This window comes from Camellia sinensis, chromosome 2 (genome assembly GCF_055761805.1).
Source record: "Camellia sinensis isolate YWXY chromosome 2, ASM5576180v1, whole genome shotgun sequence".
NCBI classification, from domain to species: Eukaryota; Viridiplantae; Streptophyta; class Magnoliopsida; order Ericales; family Theaceae; genus Camellia; species Camellia sinensis.
Genome location: NC_138962.1, coordinates 178657337 through 178675444, shown reverse-complemented (window position 1 = coordinate 178675444; position 18108 = coordinate 178657337). Strand labels below are relative to the sequence as shown.

General features: G+C 37.9%; 1 pseudogene across 1 annotated transcript in view; it reads left to right on the top strand.

Moving 5' to 3' along the window:
• Positions 1–18108, top strand: part of LOC114279695 (putative threonine aspartase) — a 39683-nt pseudogene that overhangs the window by 10377 nt on the left and 11198 nt on the right. Inside the window, exons 5-10 of the transcript XR_014360219.1 lie at positions 9980–10030; positions 12121–12251; positions 12386–12483; positions 12921–13002; positions 13158–13287; positions 14526–14674. The product of XR_014360219.1 is annotated as a putative threonine aspartase (transcript). The remainder of the gene's footprint in view (positions 1–9979; positions 10031–12120; positions 12252–12385; positions 12484–12920; positions 13003–13157; positions 13288–14525; positions 14675–18108) is intronic.

Here is an 18108-nt window from a genome sequence, read left to right as displayed (position 1 = left end):
CCTTTCAACATCTGAAAGTTTGAGCCTCCAGATTGCTTCAACAAAACTGAATGGGACTAATTACCTTGAATGGTCACAATCAGCAATGTTGACAATCAAAGGCAGAGGGAAGTTAGAATATCTCACAGATCCTCCACCAAAGCCAACCGATCCCAATTTCAAGACTTGGGATATGGAGAATTCCATGATTATGTCATGGCTACTCCACTCTATTCAACCAGAAATTGGGAAGACTTACATGCTCCTTAAAACAGCCAAGGACATTTGGGAAGCTACCGCACAAACTTACTCTAATGTAGGTATGAAAGCTCATATCTATGAACTGAAAACGAAGATTCACAACACAAAACAAGGATCTTTCAGTGTCACTGAATACTACAATACCATCAAGAGCCTTTGGTTGGAACTAGACCATTATCAAAGGATTGAGATGGTGGTGTGCATCACGGACACTGCGAAGCTGCATTAAGCACTTAAAGAAGAAAGAATATTTGATTTCCTTGCGGGGTTAAATGGTGAATTTGATCAGATTTGAGGCAGAATTTTGGACAGGGAGAATTTGTTATCCCTGAATGAGGTTTTCTCAATTGTTCGAGGAGAAGCAAGTAGGCAGGTGGTGATGCTGGATAAGCCTACCAGTGAGAATTCGGCCTTGGCTGCATCAAAAGTTGCTCGGGGAAGGAATGAAGGAAAGAAAAATTTGGATAGAGAGAAGATGTGGTGTGATTACTGTCACAAACCATGCCACACCAGGGAGATGTGCTGGAAACTGCATGGAAAACCACAAGGCTTGAAGGGAATTGACAGCAAAGGAGGAAGTCAGGCAGAAAAATGAGGTCAAGCTCATCAAACTGTGGCTGTAGATGACTATAAGGAAGCTATGGGGTTCGGCAAAAGTGAGGTTGAAAGGCTGAAAAAGTTGCTAAATCAGGTTGATAATCAAACCACAAACTTGACTCCACTTTCAGGTTCTTGCTCCATGGTCCAATCAGGTAATAGCTTTGCCTTAATCACCTCCAAGAGTGTCAATTCTAATATCTGGATAGTTGATTCTGGTGCATCAGATCACATGACCAGCACCTTCAATCATTTTTCAGCATATATCCCATGTTTAAGAAAACAAAAAATCAGAGTCGCCCATGGTTCCTTGTCCCCTATTGCCAGAAAAGGAAATGTCCAAATATCACCCACTTTGTGCCTAAAATCAGTCCTCTATGTTCCAAATTTATCCTATAATTTGCTGTCTGTAGGAAAACTCACTGACGATTTAAAATGTTCAGTTTTATTTACTTCTTCTAGTTGCAATTTTCAGGATCCTGCTACAGGGAAGATGATTAGGCATGCTGAATTGAAGGACGGCTTATACTTCTCGGAAGCAGATTTGGTGAAAAAGAGTCAAGAGTCTCAAGGCTTGGTCTCTACTACATTTCAACAAAAAGATGATCAAGTTTGGCTCTGGCATAGACGGTTAGGACACCCTTCTTTTCCTTTGTTGGAAAAAATGTTTCCTTCCTTGTTTACAAATAATAAAGTGGGGAAATTTCATTGTGAAATTTGTGAATTGGCCAAACATCATCGTGTATCCTTTCCTTTGAAAACTCCACAAATGTTATCTCCATTTAGTTTAATGCATTCGGATGTTTGGGGTCCTTCCCGTATACCAAATATTTTTGGTTCTCAGTGGTTTGTCTCATTTATAAATGATTACACTCGTACTACTTGGGGTCTATCTTATGAAGTCCAAATCGGAAATTTCCACTCTTTTTCCTCTGTTCCACAAATTCATTAGCACTCAGTTGGGGACAAAAATACACACAATTAGATCTGATAATGGCAAGGAATACTTCAATCAAGATCTCATTACTTATTTTGCAAATGAGGGCATCCTACATCACTCATCTTGTGTTGACACACCCCAACAAAATGGAGTTGCAGAAAGAAAGAACCGACATCTTCTTAAAGTTGCTAGGTCCCTTCTTTTCCAAACGAAAGTTCCTAAAACCTATTGGGGATAAGCAGCACTCACTACTGTATGCTTGATAAACCGAATGTCGTCAAGAGTTCTTCAGTTTCAATCTCCCGTGAGTACACTCTCATCCTTGTTTCCAAATTTCCAAGGGGTTGGGTCCATATCTCCAAAACTATTCGGATGTACTTGCTATGTGCATGTTCATAGTCATTTACAGAGTAAACTTGATCCTAGGGCTATCAAATGTGTATTCTTGGGGTACTCTCCTACTCAAAAGGGCTATAAGTGTTATCACCCTGCAACAAAAAGGAAATACACCACTTTGGATGTTACCTTTGTAGAACATCAACCTTACTTTGGGGACACCTATCTTCAGGGGGAGAGTTTAGGAGAAGATAGCTGGTTAGAGGTTGATCATTCCTTGTCTATTCCGAGTGTGGTATCTAGTCCCATACCAAGTGCTAGTTCTGATTTGCTTTCTTCGTCTAATCCAGATATTCCTCCTACTTCAAATATGTCTTCTCCTAAACTGAATGTGAGTCTCGAATAGCATCTATTGAGCACTATAGAGTCTCCAGAGACCAAGGATGAGAGACTCAAGACACCTATCACCAAGGTATATTCCAGAAGGAAAAAGCCCGAAATCAGCTCACATGATCTAAGCATTGATCCTGAAATAGGTAATGAAATTGAAACTCAGTTTTTTGATTCTCATGAAGACTTGGAATTGCCTATTGCCATTAGGAAAGGTGTTAGAACTTGCACTCGTCACCCTATATCTCAATTTGTTTCCTTTCAGCATCTCTCACCTCAATATTAAGCTTTTGTCACCCAAATGTCTTCCCATGAAGTTCCCAATAGTGTCCAAGAAGCTATTAAATTGAAACCATGGAGGGAAGCCGTGAATGAGGAGATGAGAGCGTTGGAGAAAAATCAAACCTAGGAGATAGTAGAATTGCCAAAAGGAAAAAAAACTGTGGGGTGCAAATGGATTTTCACCATCAAGTACAAAGCTGATGGAACATGGGAAAGGTACAAGGCCCGATTAGTGGTCAAAGGGTATACCCAGACATATGGGATTGATTATCAGGAGACTTTTGCACTAGTGGCCAAGATGAACACTATCCGGATCATTCTCTCATTGGCAACAAACTTTGATTGGCCACTACTGCAATTTGATGTAAGGAATGCTTTCCTCCACAGAGACCTAGATGAAGAAGTATTTATGGATATCCCAACCGGGTGTGGAAAACAGACATGGTCAAACAAGGTGTGCAAGCTTATAAAGTCTTTATATGAACTTAAACAATCTCCTTGGGCTTCGTTTGGAAGATTCATGAGAGCTATGGTGAAAAGAGACTATCGTCAAAGTCAAAGTGATCATACTTTGTTCATTAAACATTCACATCAAGGGAAGATTACTGCATTGATTGTTTATGTTGATGACGTTGTGGTCTCTGGAGATGATCAAGAAGAGATTATAGGATTGAAAGCCTACTTGGCTAGGGAATTTGAGATTAAAGATTTTAGTAAACTTCAGTATTTTTTGGGAATTGAGGTAGTAAGATCAAAACAAGGGCTGGTGATTTCTCAAAGGAAGTATCTATGAAGCACGGATACTTCAAAAAGGGTGACGTATCCGTATCGGATACTTATCGGATACCGATACTCCTCGGATACTCGCGGATACGTATCGAATACTTCTTAAAAGTATCGGATACTTTTTAATTAATTTTTTATTAATTTTGAAGTATCGGATACTTAATTTTGAAGTATCGGATACTTGAAGTTACATATTACTTATAAGTTATAATATTTTGTTTAGTTCTTTCATAAGAGGAGTATAGTGAGAGCTAAAGTAATAGAATTTGTCAAATTGATGTATCATTGTTGTCTCTCTCACTTCTCTCTCGCTTTCTCACTCTCTCACGTTTCTTCTCTCTGCTCTCATTCTTTTTTTGGTGTTGGCATGTAAGGATGATGTTTAATTTGCATTTACATTTGCTTTTGCTTTTGCTTTTAGTTTTGGATGTTTTATGAATGTTTGAGCACTTTTAGGTTAATAGGAATCCCTCTCTTTATTTATTAATTTATTTTAAGTTTTATTTTCATGCACATTACATTATTAAAATCATAAATAAATAAATAAAAAATTGTGAATGTATCCCCGCTGTACCCGTATCATACTTTTTCAAATTTTGACATATCGCCATATCCACATCCCCATATCACCATATTCGTATCCATGCTTCCTATGCTATCATTGATGACTTAAAAAAGTATATTTGCTGAAATTTTTATTTAAGAATGGTTTTTTGGCTTTGGCTTTAGCTTTAGCTAAAGTCTTGTGATATTCACTGATGAAGGGGAACAAGTTGAAGCTATTGACCTTGAAGACTCTTAGTTTTGTAGGAATCTTTCTTCTTTATGAAGTTGTTTTTTGCTTTAAGTTTTATTTTTATGCATACTGCATTACTAAAAATTGTTAAAATAATATTTTTTACAAACGTATCCCCGCCGTATCCGTATCCTAGTTTTTCAAATTTTGTCGTATCGCCGTATCGTATCGTATTCGTATCCGTATCCGTATCTGTATCTGTATCCGTATCCGTGCTTCCTAGGGAAGTATATACAAGACTTACTTAAGGAAACTGGCATGCTTGGATGTAAATTAGCGGAGACTCCTATTGAGCAGAATCACAGATTGGGAGCGGCTAATGAAGATCAACTTGTTGACAGAGGAAACTATCAACGGTTGGTGGGAAAGCTTATTTACCTATCACACACACGACTAGATATTGCATATGCCGTGAGTGGTAAGTCAATTTATGCATGCTCCACTTAAATCTCATTTAGATGCTGTATACCAAATTCTGAGATATTTGAAGGCAGCTCCCGGAAAAGGATTATTGTTCAAGAAAAGTGAAGATTTAAGGTTGGAGGCCTACACAGATGTAGACTGGACAGGTTCTATCGTGGATAGACAATCTACTTCTGGCTATTGTACCCTTTTAGGTGGAAATCTTATTACTTGGAGAAGCAAAAAACAATATATGGTGTCCCATTCTAGTGTAGAAGCAGAGTTTAAAGCCATGGCACAAGGCATATGTGAACTTCTTTGGGTAAACATGATCCTTAAAGATCTTAAGATTGTGTTTCAGGAACCTATGGTGCTTTATTGTGACGAACAAGGCAGCCATTAGCATAGCACACAACCCAGTTCAGCATGACCAAACCAAGCATGTAGAGGTGGATGGACACTTCATAAAAGAGAAGATTGATAGTGGTCAAGTGAGAACTCCACATGTATCATCCACCAATCAACTGGCTGATATTCTCACTAAAGGACTACCTAGCCTAAGTTTTCAGCGAATCACGAGCAAGCTGGGAATGCATGATATCTACACACCAGCTTGAGGGGGAGTGTTGGAATATGGATCTTCTTAGGGTGTATAAAGCCTGTATAACAACCTGTTATTCTTTCCTTATTAAAGGTTGTATAGCTGTACTCATTTATGTTGGCTAGAATTAGGTTGTTTCCTTATTTAGATTCTTAGAAGTCAACTTCTTGTACTTTATTTATAGCCCTATATAGATTATGTTTGAGACATATGAGAAGAATTATTCTCTTCCAAATGTTCTGTGTAATAGGGTAGTTTTTCTAAAAAGATGACATGCCTAGACACATATAGCTTTTTCATGGCAGGATCATAGCGCCGATAACCTTTCTGATTAATGCCACACCCTAAAAAGACACATAGGACACAACGAGAACTAAGCTCAAAGCGCTCCTGTTTAGGAAGGAGCGCAGAGCATGTAGAACCGAAAACACGAAGAAGTAAAGAATTAGGAGTAACACCAAGAAGATGCTTATACGGAGAAGAACTTGAGAGAAGAGGAGTAGTCATCCGATTGAGAAGATTTGTAGTAGTGAGCACAGCTTCTCCCCAAAAGACAGACAGGACAAAATATGAGAGCCGCAAAGAGTGAGCTGTATCAAGGAGATGACGATGTTTGCGCTCAGCTCGACCATTTTTGGCAGGAGTGTCAGAACATGAAGACTGATGAATAGTGCCATGAGTAGCTAAAAACTCCTCAAACTCAGACAAGTAATACTCACCCGCCAAATCAGAATAGAGAACTTTAATGATGGTGGAAAACTGAGGGCGAATCATGAAGTGAAAATTGGAATATAGTTGTAAAAATTAGATTTTCGGGTCATCAAATAAACCCAAGTAAATCAACTATAATCATCCACAAAAGACACATGATATTGCGAACCACCCTTGGTAACTATAGGGGAAGGACCCCAAACATTAGTATGACCAATTGAAAAGGAAAAGATGAAATAAAACTACTTTTATTCAATGGAAGAGCAGACATTCTAGTTAGTTTACAACCACGATAGTCCGAAACATAGTTGTCAAATCGGGATTCGTATCGTGAATCGAAATGGCCTCGTGCCGAATCGCGAATCGAATCGTGAATCGTAAAGATTCGGTCACTTTTTCTAAATTACTTAAAAACATATATTTACACATTTAGATGTTAAGTATATCTTATGAATATAAAATATTTATACTTAAATCAACAAAAATGTTATTTTGAATGATAATCACGTAATTTAATAGGTAAGAAGTTAACAAAGGTTCATATGTAAAATCACTATCTTACCTTTTTTTTATTTTTTAGATATTTTTTATCAACCATTCTTAATAAAAATAATAACCAAATAGACAAACTATTAATTTCTAAAGTAACAATAGTTTACAACGATATTGATATTTGGACAATAAGCATATATACTTTTCTAAGTAAGAGTGAACAAATAATAAAAAAGAATTATTTAGGATATTTTATTTTAAAGCCTAAAACATTTTAAAAAGTATAACTGACCTCACACATGTAATATTCAATTTAATAAAATAGTAATTGATAATTCATAATGTAACTTTAATCTTAAATATCTTTAGAAGATATATTACAATTTTTTGAAGGGGAAAAAAATGAGAAGAAAAGTTAAAAATATGTTAGGTCTGACTGAATCTGATTGAATCTTATAAAAACTCCATGATCACTAAAAAACAACAAATCATATATATATGTTGGTTATTTTGGTATTAAATGTTATTAGAAATTATATTATGTCATTTTCACTAAAAAGATGGAAAAAATGAGTCGAAAACAATAATTTCAAAAATTGCATGAATCATAAAAAGTGAATCGAATCGTGAATCGATTGTGAATCGTGTGATTCACTAGAGATTCACTTCCAAAATAGATTCATTCATACATTCGTATCGATTTTGCAAAAATTACGTATCGAATCGTGAATCGAATCACGAATCGTAAGATTCTGATAACAGAGGTCCAAAATATCATCAATGGGAAAATTGCCTAAATGTCCAGACCGAACTAACATTCTTAAACGGTCACTTGACAGATGACCTAACCTAGAATGCCAAATACAAAATAAAGAAGACTTATTGTTTAAAATAAAGGAAGACAATGCAGTAGAAGACACGTCTAGAGGAACATGCAAGCTGTCCAAGATATATAGTTCTCCAACTCTACGCCCGATCCCAATCTGTCTCTTGGATACCCAATCCTGCACAACACAATGAGAAAAAGAGAAAACATTATCAAATCCAGAATCAGATAATTTTGATTACAAAGATGGATATGCAGATAGGCTACTCCAACATATCCGCGAGGGAGTGTTACCCCTTAGCATCTACAACATATGTACAAGGAACCCCACCGCATCTACGTCAGGGCCGAAGCTTAGGCCCCCCACGTACTCCAGGCGCTAAAGAGTATGTTTAACCCCAACAAGGGGTTATGGAGACTCAAACTCAAGCCTTGAGCGAGGGATTCTAAGGTGTTATCTACTGAACCAACCCCCTGTTGGTAGAATCAGATAATTGACTAACAGAAATAAGACTGAGTGAGAGGTGAGGCACATAAAATACAGGAGAAAGAGACAAACGAGAAGAGGAAATAGAACCAATAGTGTACAAGCATAGAAGAAGGGGAGAGATGCAACAGGGGTCATATGATGTGAACAATCAGAATAAAAAATCCACGAAGTGTGGATATTACTTGAAGAAGATAAACCAGACAAACCTAACTGAGTGGTAGTCATAACGAAGGCTTGGGACGAAAGATTTGGATTGGCCACCATGAAAGATTGCTCAAACATAGACTACATATTAGAAGACGGACCATTCTTAGAAATTGGTGCAGAAAAGGCGGCAGATGAGTGAGATCTTGAAGATTTCGGCTTAGAGGACAGTGGACTAGACGAATGACCCTTGGGCTGCAAAAGTTTAGGACAAGCATGTTTCCAATAGCCTTTCTGATGACGGAAGCTGCATTCATCCATGGAAACCCGAGGTTTAGGCTTACCGGTAACCTGAAATAAAGAAGATGGTGGGGTAGGCTAGAGCGGAAGAGTGGCAAAAACTGTCTGGGAAGCAGGAGCACCATGAGCCACCTTGAATCGAGTTTCTTCCACAATAAGCTCACGGACAACACTATCCATAAAAGGCAAGGGGGACCGATGAAGAATAGCTCTCCGAAGTGTCTCAAATTGATCACAGAGTGCCATAAGAAATTGAATAAGACGTTGCTTCTCCCGATACTTAGTATAACTGTCAAGTAATAGCAAATCTGATGGTTCCGTTAAAGCAAGCTAATCCCAATAAGTAGTCATCTCATTGTAGAACTCCTAAATGGACTTATCTTTCTGACTAGTGCTGCGAATAGACATCTCAAGTTCATACTGTTTTGCAAAATTAGGCTCAAGGTACATAGTTTTCAAATAGTCCAAAACTTGTTTAGAAATAGAATACTTGGAAAAATTCATGCCAATGGTAGTTTGAATTGAATTATGAAACCGAGTAAGAATTTGAGCATTTTCCTTATCCCATTTAGCAACATCAGTCTTAATTTCTTTCGATTCTGTAGGTCTAATAGTCACACAAATAACATAGTTCCACATGCCTTTACCTATTATAAAAATTTTCATTATATGAGACCAATAAGAGTAATTGGTACCATCCAACTTAGTGGTGATACCTTGCAGTTTATCATCAGTTATATTGCTATAATTAAATAGCACAATAAAATCAAAGTAGATTGAAAAAAAACCACTAAGAGAGAGAACCACAAATATAATAACCACTAAGAGAGAGAACCAATCACCCACAAATATCAATAAGAGAGAACCAAGTCAAAGAAGAGAGAGAGAGAGAGTGAACCCGAAACCAGAAGCAAAGAGAAACCGAGGCTAAGAGATTGAGCCAAAAGTCGAATTCGAAGTCAATTTCAGAGTTTGGAGCGAAATCGAGTGGCAAGGTCAAACCTTACTTTGATCGCATGAACCAAAGGGAGAGACAGAGAGATCATCAACCAGATTCACATAGGGGAATCGATCGAACCAGATAGAGAGAGCTTCGATCGAACCAGATGAACCAGTTGAGGGGTCAAAACAGGTTAAAGAGCATTCGGCTATGTGAGACACGCAACCTAGGTTTCTGACTGAAGCAGAGACCAGAACTAGCTACCAGGAGGAGTAAAGTGCTTCGAAGTGTGAAGAAGAAAATAGAGAACCCCAGCAAAGCCTTGCAAAGAGAGAGAAAGGGCTATGACGGCCTTGCGAAGAGAGAAAAGGGACTACGATGGTTGATGATGGCCTGCGACAGGTATTCTAGCGTCTGGGTTGTGGCTCTAATACCATGATAACAGAGAAGAAGAATATTGTATAGTGACTACTGAATTAATCAACCAAAAGGGCTGAGTACAAATATATAATCTAAATAGAATAAAACCCTAATAACCTAAATGACTAAACTATCCTTAATGAATAATATAAAATACTAATTCACAGTTGTTATATCAATTCTAATACCAAATATAAAGAATATTAAAGTTAGTTATGTGGTTGTTTTGTGATTTTGTTTTTGAACACACACCCTTTAATGCACTTGTTTGTTTGCTATGTTTTAGGGTCCTGGTGGATGTATAGATGCTGTTTCAGCTGCAATACAAGTCTTGGAGGTATGCTGCTTGTTTCTTTGTGTGTGTGTGTGTGTGTGTGTGAGAGAGAGAGAGAGAGAGAGAGAGAGAGAGAGAGCCTGTGTATAATAGATTCTGCGTGTTTATGTTGCCATGCTGTACTTTATTTAAGGCATTAAAGATTTACTTTGTGTTGGATGTTGATTGTCTTGAGTAAGTTAGAAATTTGGAGCATGCAAATAATCGTTAGTGGTGGAAAATAGAACTTTTCATTCTAAATGAACTAGAAGGATGTCATGCACTATGGGCATGAACTTATCTCATCGTATGATTTTTGAAATTTATTTTTTAATGAATTATTGCAACTGTCTTCATTGATTTATATTTTTAAAAATTCTTACACAAATGAATTAATCAATTCCCTTTGTACTTTTTTGGAAATAAAAAAAATATAACATGTCTTTGGAAGTAGGCTTTACCGAATGGGATGTTGCTTTAATATAACAATATAGATTAGAATAAGGGTTAAGAGGATTTTCTGGATGCTGCTCAGCAATTTCCATATTGCTAGATTTGCTTTACAATGCAGGCGCAGGTTCACTAAAAGAAATTTTTTAAAATCACTCAAATTTTGAAGCTAGAAAAAATTATGGATCTTAATGAACCTTTAAACTTAAGAGACTTTGAAAAACAAAAGCTACTCTATATTTATTTTCAAAGCAACTTTTAATTTGAAAAAAATAAATTAGTTTCTCTTCATCAACCACAACCCCAGGCTATGCCTCGTAACTACATTGTGCTTGGCAATGGTTCATCTGCACATCAATGATCCTTACTGTTTTTTTACTTCAAGAACAATCCACCCTTAGAAAACAATAAAAGGAAAGCACAAATTAGAACAAAAATTGACTTGATTTTCCTATCTTGGCTATTTGTTTTCCACGATCTTTTGTCTATGTCCAAATCAATAGAGGATGATATGTTGCTGTAGGGTTGCTTCTGAATCTCTGTTGGAATTATATGCCTCTAAGGTCCTTTTCTTCCTCTTCCTTTTCAAAGTATTGTATTTAGACTTCAGAGTTGTCTTATAGTGATTATTTATTGTTGTATTATCTTGTCTGCTAGACAAAAATGTTTACCCAAGTCATCCTGAGCTTAGCATGAATCAAGATTGCTGCTTCATTAATGCTGCTGTCCCTGTTAGAATCTCTTATTGCTACTATATTGGTGACTTAACGCAGTCAACAAGTAGTTGTGTGGACTTGATATTAAAATTGAATGGCCCCTAGAGCTCACATGAAGATTGCATAATGAAGGCTCATCATAATACCACTTTGATTGGCAGATAACAGCTGAGCAACCATGATCAAGATGACATACTAGAAATAAGATTTGATTTTGGAAGCAGCCTATAACTGAGACATTTCTTATTTGATGAGATGCATAGAGCCCAAAATACTTTATACATTTTTTGGTGGGGAGAGTGGGTTGGGTTTGTGGATGGGACTTTTAAATGCTCTACTTGTGCAACAACGCAACCAAGCCAATCTTCTGCATGTCACTTGCTTGGAAACTAATCTGTTTTAAAGCTACAAAGCTGAAAAGTAATAGTAGTGGGTGGTACGAAGAGTTCTTTATTTTCTTTTGTATAGGATGCTTACATGCAACTTGGATTACGTGGAAAAAAGTAAGAAATTTTACAACGTGGACTCTAAAGTCATGTCAATAGTTAACTGAAATTCATGGATTGTTCTTTTCTTTAGTATTTTGTGAAATTTTTGGTCTTGTATATGGTAGATGGAATTACACATTTGAAACTACAAGATAGTTCAATGACATTTTAGCTGTGCAATAATTGGTTTGGATGAACATAAGCTAGTGGTACATGGGCTGTCTGGGATCGTTGGATTGGTTCAAACTTAAGGGGACCAATACAATGCCCTAGGGGGATGGTTGGGCTTTGATGTTGTAGGGTTGTTGGGTGTGTTAGATATGGCCCTAGAACATTCCTCCTATCTGTTTGATGTGGAAAGAGCCATTTCATGCAGTGGAAATTTTTTGATAGTGTTTCTCTTCTGAATTCTGTCTAGCTATTGTGAATTTCATTATTGATGAAGTTTGTTTCTTTAAAGGATGATCCAAGCACAAATGCTGGGTGTGGCTAAATTTGACTGAAGATGGTCATGTGGAATGTGATGCCAGTATCATGGATGGTGATTCTGGGGCATTTCGGGCTGTTGGAGTGGTGCCAGGTATTCCTGAAGTATAATTAATGGAAACCATACTCTAAATAAGTAAATAAGTTTTTATGTTGTGAGCTGCAATTTCTTCTATTCTTTGTCTTTGATAATGTTATGGAGCTTTCATTTTCTTTTTATGCTCTTCATTTCTGTGAAGTTAATAATCAGCAGGTGTCTGGAATGGTATCCAATTGCTGCTTTGTTGGCCAAGGAACAAATGTTGGGGTCAACACTGCTGGGTCGAATACCTCCCATGTATGATTACACCTTTGTTTATCTTTGAATTTTGATATACAAATTACCTCTTTGTGGCAGCATTATCACAGTAATTATTTATTTCTTTTGATTGTATATCTCATGTCCATGAGTTAGGAGTTGGGGATTTTTCATTGGGAATTATGAGTAGTGCAACATTATTTTGTTAGAGATGTTATGTAATGCATACTATGTGTGAATAGTGAATATGAATCTGCCTTCTACACATGTTTAGTACTTGTAAAACTCAAATCAAGTGAAACCATGAAGGGTAATGGGTGAAATTAGTTACAGTGATTTGGTCTTTAATTCAAAATCTGAAAGAAATGATTTATTGAGGAGAAAAATTAGTTTCTTACTTCAACATCATGTCAAATTGGATTTTTGTTCTCCCTCAGATTTTTGTTTTCTTATGAGGCATTTTTTTGTGTTTCTAGCTTCTTGGTTGGTGAAGGTGCATGTATGTGGGCAAAATCCAAGGGTATTCCTTTGCCGGCAAGTATACCAGAGGCTGATGAGGTAAACTCTCTTAGTTTTCTGCCATATCTGTCTAAATTTCCATTTCCCTATATATCAATATTTTTTCTTGAATACGTTGGTCTTAAATTTCTTTACTAATCTGTTCTTTATTCTTGAATTAGTTATCATACTTGCTGTGTATCTTTTGGAAATAGTGGCTGGTTACAGAGAGGGCAAAAAGACAGTGGGAAAAATACAAATCAATGCTTGATGATGCAAAAGCCATGAAAGCAGAAATTGATGGAGAACTTTCTTCTAGCACTCGAGCAAATGCTACTTTATCAGGTACTCCATGCCATTTAGATTTTAAATAGAACATTCCCGTACCTCCCAAAGTTGGCAATAATTAAGTGGTGTACCATAACTGAATATGTCAATTACTTGTTTCATGACAAATATGTTTGAGAGAGGAGGATGTTCATGCTAAATATGTCAATTTCATTTTTTATTTGGTATCCACGACCATAGCTCACTTTACAATCCCCCCCCCCCTCCCCCCACAAAAAAAAAAAAAAAAAAAAAAAAACTCGTCACGTTTGACTTTATCCCCTTAAACTAAAATTGTAACACTTAACCCCCTTTATCTATTTTTTTTTCTTTTCAATTTGGATCTCAATTACGAAAATACCCTTTCAACTATAGGGGTAAGTTATACTTTATCCCCTTCAACTATCACTCAATATCACTCTAACCCCCTCAACTAAAAATTTTTATACTTTCTTTGGTTTTTAAACCCAATTATAGTTTTTGAGGTTTTTGATTTTTGTGGTTTTTTTTTTTTTTTTTTGGGAAACTTTTTCTTTCATATTTTAGTAAAAAAAAAATTAAACTTTTAAATGCACCTAAAAAGTAAAATATTTGTAAGGAAATCTAAAAGAAGTTTACTAAAGACGAAAAAATAAAAAATGGAAAACAAAAAAACTAGTATGTTAATGTATTTTCATCTTTAATGAACTTTTTTTAGATGCATCTAGATTAGATGCTCAAAAAAAGAAAAAAAAAAAGAGACTAAAATATGAGGAGTTTCACTGAAGACCAAAAAAAATATGAAGAATAAAAAGCTCAAAAATAATTTTTAAATACTAAACCAAACAAATTGATGATGTTATTTTAGGCATTTGATTTGAGATGTCATGTGCAAATCACATGTCAAATTTTCATTTATCTAAGAAATAAATTGTTTACATTGATACAAATTTGTAAATCAATGTGGCAAATGTAGCATTTTTCAGTTGAAGGGTAAAGTGATATTAGGTGATACTAGTTCAAGAGGATAAAGTGTAATTTATCCCATAGATAAAAGGGTATCTTCATCAAAAAGGTTTAGATTGAAAAAAATTAGTAGCAATTGGTTTGTTTTTGGTATTCACAACTAAATATTTTACCATGATAAGTATGTCAATTACTTTATCTTCTCTGTCTCTCTCTCTCTCTCTCTCTCTCTCTCTCTATTTTATGGTTGGGCTGTTTTATTAAAGTTTATTTTGAATTTATGAACGTTTTTGCATGTGTTCCACAAACAGAAGTTCTACCATGTGATCATTTGAAGACATATGGGGATCATGGTCAATTATGTACGTTGAATGTGTCAGAAGATACTATTGGGGATATTTGTGTTGACACTAAAGGACATATAGCATGTGGAGCTTCAAGTGGTGGCATTGCACTGAAGGTGATTATCTGCTTTGTTTTTGTGGCATTTTCTTGTTATATATGCAAAGAGTTTCTATATTATTTGTCTCAATTCCTTAAATTGTATCATTATTTTTCTATTGTTCTTATTTAATAAACCCAAGGGTCTTTCTTGCACATGGGGATGCAAGCAAACATAGAGATTTTTTCCCAAAATTGGCTTCGAGATTTTAGCAGTGAATAATGTTACCTAATGCAAAAGAAACTAGTCCACGCCGGCGAATCCTTTTCCTTGGCGGTTGCTCGTTTGAGTAGGAGTCGTCGGTGGACTCGATAGGTCGCCGAAGTCTATTGATTGTGGAAAGGGGAAAGGGGCTTCAGCGGGTTATGGTTTTCATCGGATTTGAAGTATGTTGGATTGTGAGGAAGCTGAGGATGGCGTCGCAAGCGCCAAGCAATCTGAAATTCTTGGGTCGTCAAAGTCTAGTAGCATGGGTTTGGGGAGGTAAGAGGAGGGTCCTCGGTGCGAGTCATGGTGATGATTGGACCATGCAGGGAGCAAATTTTCATACCCATGTCAACTTTTAGGGATGGTTAGGAGGGAGTTGCGTTGGTTATGGAAGAATTCAAACTGGGGGATGGGTGGGTGAAATGGTCTAGTGGGATGTATGGAAAGGTGGTTCTGGTGAAGGTTGTACCGCCGGTGGGTCAAGTTGACCAGTGTGACTCTGATGGGGAATTTGTGACACCTAAGTTTTGAGATGGGGTGGTTTCGGGCTGCTGGACAGATACTTGGTGGGTAGGGTGGGAGGGAGAGGTGATAAGGGGGTGGGCTTTGGGGCCATGTGTGATTGGGTAAGACGGTGGAAGATCTCAGGGCAGGTGGTGGTGCGACCGTTAGGGGGCTAGGTGTTCTTGTTTGTTTTTCCGACGTGCTATGAAGTGGAATCGTTGTTATGGCAAAGGTGGACTGTTGATGGGAGTGATCTGAGGTTGGAATGGTGGTCGCCTTTGGCTCTTTGTGCCTCCAATTAGACGCCAACTTCAGAGAAAAGTGTTTGGATTCATTTGAAGCTAAAAAGCACAGACACTTCTAAGAAGGTAACGTATCCGTGTCGTGTCTGTGTCGGACACCGACACTTTTTAGACACTCTTAAGGCACGTGTCCAACACTCTTCAAAACATGTCTTATTTTTAAATTTTTTTGAAGGCCCAGACACTCTTTTGGACACTTGGAAGACATACGTGCTAATCGCTTAAACACACGTGTCTATCGTTTAGACACGTGAAACTAATTATAAGTTTGAATAAAACAACTTAAGATATAATAATAAAACAAAATCTATATAAGTTTATAGGAATTAGTGTTATATTGAATTTTTTTTTTATTATCTTTGAGTGATATATTTATATATATAGCATATAATAAATATATAAAATTATATATTTCATGCGTGTGCCCACGTTCGTATCCTGCATTTTTTGAAAATTCACATGTCGGCGTGTCTATGTTGTATTCGTGTCGTGTCACGTGTCCATGTCCGTGTCCATGCTTCTTAGGTTTAGTGGGCTTACCTTAACATCTTTGTCGCGAAGAGGTGTGTCGTGATGTTAGCAATTTGGTGTGGAGGCTGACTAGTCCTTAGTTGATTTGGGCTGTGTTCGATTGAGAATTCGGAACTCTGAATCTACACAACCACAAATTTTTGTCCAGTGGGGTTCGTGGGAGTTCTCTTCTAGTGTGGATGGAGGTAGGTCCATCAATGGTTCATGTTTTGTCGCCGGAAGGGTTGTGTGATGGTGCGGGGTTGGAATTGGTAGGTCATGATTTGGGAAGATTTGATCAGAGTAAGTCGCATAATTTGGGGGTGGAGGATTATCTGCAAAGATTTAGGAGGACTTTTAAGAGTGAGGGCTAATGGGGTAGGTCAATCCTTGTGAGACCCAATTGGAGGACTAAGGGAGATGGTTCACTGGGTCAATTTAAGGCCCAAAAAGTTATGGGCCAAGATGTGGGCAAACAGACTGGGGCTAATAAAGAGGTGGGGGAGAGTTGGGCCATGGGATCAACTTGTTAGGCCAGAGGAGTTACGTTGGTAGGCTAAGGTCTAATGGGTTGGGTCAATCCAACCTAGATGCGTCAAAGCAAAGCAATCCAGATGTGAATCTTGTTTCAACGTTGAAGTGCGACGGAAGTGGGCTATGACAGTCGACTGATCGAGTGGTAGGGTCATTGTCGAAGTTGCATGAGCATTCGGGGCTTGCAAGGAGGACGTTGTCGAACTTTCGACAGGCTGATTGTGTTGTGGATGTGGATTTATCATCGTGTAGTGGGTTGCCGATGATAGAGGAGCTTTTTTGGGATACGTCGGCTTGCTATGATGGGCGCACGGAAGTGGAGGGGGATGACGACGTTCGTTGGGCAAATAAGGCAGACGAGATGGCCATGGTGGTTCAGCCAGAGGCAGTGTCTGTTGAGACGAATATGGTGGATAAGGTGGACGCTGATGAAGAGCCTGCAATAGATGTGGACTTTCAAGGAACTGATCCTCTGCAACCAGAGGAGGTATTAGCCTGGGTGCTATCTCGTATTAATGAGGTTGGTCAATATTTGGGTGTTTCCTTTGAGGGTCATGAAGTTGAGGCTTTAAAATTGTTTTCTATAATAGAGGAATCCTGGAGAGAGGGTGTTCCTTAGGAAAGGAGGCGCGAACTAGAGGACAAAAACGAAAGAATACTAGGGAGTTGTGTAAATTAGAATGCTCTATAAATTATGATCGGGACAAAAGAAGGGTGGGGAGCGGTGTTAGAATGAGCCGAGGAGATCAAATGATGTTGCTATGTAGTTGAAAATTTTGTCATGGAATGTGCATGGGTTGAATGATAGGAGGAAAAGGGTCTTGGTTCGGTCTTTGCTAAGAAGTGTCAGGGCGGATGTGGTGTGTCTTCAGGAAGCAAAGATGGAATACATGGGGAAGGGGGAGTTCGTTAAGGAGCTTTGGGGGGGCCACTTTGCGGATTGGACTTTCTTACCGGAGTCGGGGTGGCAGGAGGTGTTTTTCTGCATTAGGATCGGTGAGTGGTAGAGAAGGAGGATGTGGAGTAGGAGGTTTTCTCGTTATCGTGTTTGTTGCTGTGTTGCAGATGATTATCGACAGGCCTTTACCAGGGTCTATGGTTCCCGTGAGAGTTTTGGAATGAGCTACTTTTTGGGAGGAGTTACAATGCATTGCTTTTTGCTAGGGGGTGCCTTGGTGTGTGGTTGGTGACTTCAATGTGGTGTGGTGTATGGAGGAGAAGCAGGGAGCGAGCTCAGTGTTAGGATCTACGTGGGCTTTTTCTTTGTTTATTGATGAGATGGAATTGGTGGATTTGCCGCTTTAGGGGGGGTGGATATACTTAGCCTCGGGGCAGAGCGATGTCCCGTATCGTTAGGTTTTTGGTTATTGGAGATTGAGAGGAGCATTTCTCACA